The sequence below is a fragment of the Anomaloglossus baeobatrachus genome, chromosome 9, assembly GCF_048569485.1.
Source record: "Anomaloglossus baeobatrachus isolate aAnoBae1 chromosome 9, aAnoBae1.hap1, whole genome shotgun sequence".
Classification (NCBI taxonomy): Eukaryota; Metazoa; Chordata; class Amphibia; order Anura; family Aromobatidae; genus Anomaloglossus; species Anomaloglossus baeobatrachus.
In genome coordinates, this window is record NC_134361.1 from 163,394,680 (window position 1) to 163,400,679 (window position 6,000).

The 6,000-nt window shown below is 47.2% G+C and overlaps 3 non-coding genes across 3 annotated transcripts; all 3 read left to right on the forward strand.

Annotated features, from left to right (window-relative positions):
• The first annotated feature begins 905 nt into the window (after window positions 1–905).
• LOC142252594 (U2 spliceosomal RNA) lies at window positions 906–1,096 on the forward strand. The gene has a single exon (XR_012725965.1). It is a non-coding gene; the product is annotated as a U2 spliceosomal RNA (small nuclear RNA).
• A 1,388-nt stretch (window positions 1,097–2,484) lies between these two features.
• On the forward strand, window positions 2,485–2,675 carry LOC142252824 (U2 spliceosomal RNA). Its single transcript, XR_012726190.1, has one exon. It is a non-coding gene; the product is annotated as a U2 spliceosomal RNA (small nuclear RNA).
• A 1,388-nt stretch (window positions 2,676–4,063) lies between these two features.
• LOC142252919 (U2 spliceosomal RNA) lies at window positions 4,064–4,254 on the forward strand. The gene has a single exon (XR_012726280.1). It is a non-coding gene; the product is annotated as a U2 spliceosomal RNA (small nuclear RNA).
• Window positions 4,255–6,000: the final 1,746 nt, after the last annotated feature.

Genomic DNA, 6,000 nt, shown 5'->3' on the forward strand with positions numbered 1-6,000 from the left:
CTCTTGGACATTCTAAAAGAGAGGTCATGATAGACATTGAGCTTCTGAGCTCAATTGGGGACAGTCATGGGTGATGAATGTTTGCAACCTGCTGCAAAGCCTCATACCGCAATATAAGGAACGTCAAATACTAAGAAAGGGCGGCCTATGAAAGAATTACTACTTTCAATAAGTACACTTAAACGGCTAATTGGGAATAGAAAAACTGTAAAAAGCCCTCTGAGAAAGCCCCCCTCTAACCTTTGATAGTAAGTTTTTCTGTAGTCTGCCTGTTGATGTATTTTCCGTTTGAACTGTGCACAACATGAAGAGACGGAACACTGGCGGCTTGTCACAATGCCCCCGCTGACATCACAATAGCGCTGCTGCCTAGAAAACAAGCTGCGCAGCAGAAGTTGTTCTTTGGGTGGGAGGGTGGGCTAGTGTAAGGAGGGGGCAAGCTCTTTTTTTCCCGGGTGGTAGGGGGATGACAGGAGAAGGGATGCGGGTGGTGAGAAGGGTACAGAGGGCAGGGTTTGGGGGCTGGGAAGGAAAGGGAAAAGATTAGGGTTTGGGGATGATGAAAGGGCTTTCTACGGGTAAGGATGGCAAAGGGTGGCAGTGACGGAAAGTCAGGCAACCTGTCCTGTCCGTCTTTTTGTATCGTGAATTGGAAAGACTGCAAGGGGGAGGGGAGTTGCTTGCGCCCTAAAGGAGGAGTTATTCAGATTCATTGCAGTGGGGGGCGGCGGCTGCAAAACGCACCATTCTTCTTGTTTTTGCTCTGCAAAGCAGCCTTTTCAAGGGTTGGCTTGGGTGACAAAATGTCTTCTGTAGGCGTGGGTTTGTCTCCCTCTCGCTCTCTCTCCCTAAGATGTGTCCGGCATAGGCCAGGGTGCCACTCGAGGCCCAAACCAATTCTGGTTATCGCTTCTCGGCCTTTTGGCTAAGATCAAGTGTAGTATCTGTTCTTATCAGTTTAATATCTGATACGTCCCCTATCTGGGGACCATATATTAAATGGATTTTTAGAACAGGGAGATGGAAAAAGAGCTTGCTCTGTCCACTCCACGCATTGACCTGGTATTGCAGTACCTCCAGGACCGGTGCACCCCTTCTTAACCCAGTTTCCAAAAGCAGAACTCAATTCACCTGATTCATATTAGCCCGGTTTAATGAATTGGAAGAAAGCATACGTCTTCATATGCACCTCAATTTGGCCCATTCACTTTTCACACTTCCTCCTTTTGTTTTTTATCTTTCACACTTTTGACTTTCTTTATTCATCCAAATAGCAAACTCATCACCACTCAACCTGACCAACTCGGCTATGTCCCGTGCTGCAGTTCTCTGTCTTATCTAGATCATTTGCAATTGAATGGAATAGATCCCTTTTGGACAAAGTGGATTCACCTGCTGCTGCAGTGACCACAGGTGTGATAAGATCTAGAATTGGCATCTGGTGCGATCTCTCCGCTTCCACTCCAAAGAAAGTTACCTGTTTATTCCTATCATGCATTGGTTTTTGGGGTTTTCTTTGAGTAATGATGATCTCTTTAGTAGTCTGTTGGCGCCCTCTCCTGGAGGAATAGTTTGCTTGCTCTTGGACATTCTAAAAGAGAGGTCATGATAGACATTGAGCTTCTGAGCTCAATTGGGGACAGTCATGGGTGATGAATGTTTGCAACCTGCTGCAAAGCCTCATACCGCAATATAAGGAACGTCAAATACTAAGAAAGGGCGGCCTATGAAAGAATTACTACTTTCAATAAGTACACTTAAACGGCTAATTGGGAATAGAAAAACTGTAAAAAGCCCTCTGAGAAAGCCCCCCTCTAACCTTTGATAGTAAGTTTTTCTGTAGTCTGCCTGTTGATGTATTTTCCGTTTGAACTGTGCACAACATGAAGAGACGGAACACTGGCGGCTTGTCACAATGCCCCCGCTGACATCACAATAGCGCTGCTGCCTAGAAAACAAGCTGCGCAGCAGAAGTTGTTCTTTGGGTGGGAGGGTGGGCTAGTGTAAGGAGGGGGCAAGCTCTTTTTTTCCCGGGTGGTAGGGGGATGACAGGAGAAGGGATGCGGGTGGTGAGAAGGGTACAGAGGGCAGGGTTTGGGGGCTGGGAAGGAAAGGGAAAAGATTAGGGTTTGGGGATGATGAAAGGGCTTTCTACGGGTAAGGATGGCAAAGGGTGGCAGTGACGGAAAGTCAGGCAACCTGTCCTGTCCGTCTTTTTGTATCGTGAATTGGAAAGACTGCAAGGGGGAGGGGAGTTGCTTGCGCCCTAAAGGAGGAGTTATTCAGATTCATTGCAGTGGGGGGCGGCGGCTGCAAAACGCACCATTCTTCTTGTTTTTGCTCTGCAAAGCAGCCTTTTCAAGGGTTGGCTTGGGTGACAAAATGTCTTCTGTAGGCGTGGGTTTGTCTCCCTCTCGCTCTCTCTCCCTAAGATGTGTCCGGCATAGGCCAGGGTGCCACTCGAGGCCCAAACCAATTCTGGTTATCGCTTCTCGGCCTTTTGGCTAAGATCAAGTGTAGTATCTGTTCTTATCAGTTTAATATCTGATACGTCCCCTATCTGGGGACCATATATTAAATGGATTTTTAGAACAGGGAGATGGAAAAAGAGCTTGCTCTGTCCACTCCATGCATTGACCTGGTATTGCAGTACCTCCAGGACCGGTGCACCCCTTCTTAACCCAGTTTCCAAAAGCAGAACTCAATTCACCTGATTCATATTAGCCCGGTTTAATGAATTGGAAGAAAGCATACGTCTTCATATGCACCTCAATTTGGCCCATTCACTTTTCACACTTCCTCCTTTTGTTTTTTATCTTTCACACTTTTGACTTTCTTTATTCATCCAAATAGCAAACTCATCACCACTCAACCTGACCAACTCGGCTATGTCCCGTGCTGCAGTTCTCTGTCTTATCTAGATCATTTGCAATTGAATGGAATAGATCCCTTTTGGACAAAGTGGATTCACCTGCTGCTGCAGTGACCACAGGTGTGATAAGATCTAGAATTGGCATCTGGTGCGATCTCTCCGCTTCCACTCCAAAGAAAGTTACCTGTTTATTCCTATCATGCATTGGTTTTTGGGGTTTTCTTTGAGTAATGATGATCTCTTTAGTAGTCTGTTGGCGCCCTCTCCTGGAGGAATAGTTTGCTTGCTCTTGGACATTCTAAAAGAGAGGTCATGATAGACATTGAGCTTCTGAGCTCAATTGGGGACAGTCATGGGTGATGAATATTTGCAACCTGCTGCAAAGCCTCATACCGCAATATAAGGAACGTCAAATACTAAGAAAGGGCGGCCTATGAAAGAATTACTACTTTCAATAAGTACACTTAAACGGCTAATTGGGAATAGAAAAACTGTAAAAAGCCCTCTGAGAAAGCCCCCCTCTAACCTTTGATAGTAAGTTTTTCTGTAGTCTGCCTGTTGATGTATTTTCCGTTTGAACTGTGCACAACATGAAGAGACGGAACACTGGCGGCTTGTCACAATGCCCCCGCTGACATCACAATAGCGCTGCTGCCTAGAAAACAAGCTGCGCAGCAGAAGTTGTTCTTTGGGTGGGAGGGTGGGCTAGTGTAAGGAGGGGGCAAGCTCTTTTTTTCCCGGGTGGTAGGGGGATGACAGGAGAAGGGATGCGGGTGGTGAGAAGGGTACAGAGGGCAGGGTTTGGGGGCTGGGAAGGAAAGGGAAAAGATTAGGGTTTGGGGATGATGAAAGGGCTTTCTACGGGTAAGGATGGCAAAGGGTGGCAGTGACGGAAAGTCAGGCAACCTGTCCTGTCCGTCTTTTTGTATCGTGAATTGGAAAGACTGCAAGGGGGAGGGGAGTTGCTTGCGCCCTAAAGGAGGAGTTATTCAGATTCATTGCAGTGGGGGGCGGCGGCTGCAAAACGCACCATTCTTCTTGTTTTTGCTCTGCAAAGCAGCCTTTTCAAGGGTTGGCTTGGGTGACAAAATGTCTTCTGTAGGCGTGGGTTTGTCTCCCTCTCGCTCTCTCTCCCTAAGATGTGTCCGGCATAGGCCAGGGTGCCACTCGAGGCCCAAACCAATTCTGGTTATCGCTTCTCGGCCTTTTGGCTAAGATCAAGTGTAGTATCTGTTCTTATCAGTTTAATATCTGATACGACCCCTATCTGGGGACCATATATTAAATGGATTTTTAGAACAGGGAGATGGAAAAAGAGCTTGCTCTGTCCACTCCACGCATTGACCTGGTATTGCAGTACCTCCAGGACCGGTGCACCCCTTCTTAACCCAGTTTCCAAAAGCAGAACTCAATTCACCTGATTCATATTAGCCCGGTTTAATGAATTGGAAGAAAGCATACGTCTTCATATGCACCTCAATTTGGCCCATTCACTTTTCACACTTCCTCCTTTTGTTTTTTATCTTTCACACTTTTGACTTTCTTTATTCATCCAAATAGCAAACTCATCACCACTCAACCTGACCAACTCGGCTATGTCCCGTGCTGCAGTTCTCTGTCTTATCTAGATCATTTGCAATTGAATGGAATAGATCCCTTTTGGACAAAGTGGATTCACCTGCTGCTGCAGTGACCACAGGTGTGATAAGATCTAGAATTGGCATCTGGTGCGATCTCTCCGCTTCCACTCCAAAGAAAGTTACCTGTTTATTCCTATCATGCATTGGTTTTTGGGGTTTTCTTTGAGTAATGATGATCTCTTTAGTAGTCTGTTGGCGCCCTCTCCTGGAGGAATAGTTTGCTTGCTCTTGGACATTCTAAAAGAGAGGTCATGATAGACATTGAGCTTCTGAGCTCAATTGGGGACAGTCATGGGTGATGAATGTTTGCAACCTGCTGCAAAGCCTCATACCGCAATATAAGGAACGTCAAATACTAAGAAAGGGCGGCCTATGAAAGAATTACTACTTTCAATAAGTACACTTAAACGGCTAATTGGGAATAGAAAAACTGTAAAAAGCCCTCTGAGAAAGCCCCCCTCTAACCTTTGATAGTAAGTTTTTCTGTAGTCTGCCTGTTGATGTATTTTCCGTTTGAACTGTGCACAACATGAAGAGACGGAACACTGGCGGCTTGTCACAATGCCCCCGCTGACATCACAATAGCGCTGCTGCCTAGAAAACAAGCTGCGCAGCAGAAGTTGTTCTTTGGGTGGGAGGGTGGGCTAGTGTAAGGAGGGGGCAAGCTCTTTTTTTCCCGGGTGGTAGGGGGATGACAGGAGAAGGGATGCGGGTGGTGAGAAGGGTACAGAGGGCAGGGTTTGGGGGCTGGGAAGGAAAGGGAAAAGATTAGGGTTTGGGGATGATGAAAGGGCTTTCTACGGGTAAGGATGGCAAAGGGTGGCAGTGACGGAAAGTCAGGCAACCTGTCCTGTCCGTCTTTTTGTATCGTGAATTGGAAAGACTGCAAGGGGGAGGGGAGTTGCTTGCGCCCTAAAGGAGGAGTTATTCAGATTCATTGCAGTGGGGGGCGGCGGCTGCAAAACGCACCATTCTTCTTGTTTTTGCTCTGCAAAGCAGCCTTTTCAAGGGTTGGCTTGGGTGACAAAATGTCTTCTGTAGGCGTGGGTTTGTCTCCCTCTCGCTCTCTCTCCCTAAGATGTGTCCGGCATAGGCCAGGGTGCCACTCGAGGCCCAAACCAATTCTGGTTATCGCTTCTCGGCCTTTTGGCTAAGATCAAGTGTAGTGTTGTTCGAAGAGGTGGTTTAAGCTCCAGGCCACCTTAGTACAATGATACAATGCACACTGGAAGGTTGCGCTTGCTAGTACTCTGGGTGGATAGTATATTCATCTAGAGGAAAACATGGCCCTACCAGGATTGAGGCTATTAGACTGAGTAAGGGTGGGGGGCTATGGTACAACGTGCCCCAGGACTGACGACCCTGGAGTGAGTCTGAGCTTGCTGGCTTGGGACCCCGGCAAGCCTTGGGCTCTGTAGCACACCGTACCTTGCCTTTTCATACTTTTTGAGCATATTACCCTATCCCGGCCTTCTGGCTAGGAAGGGA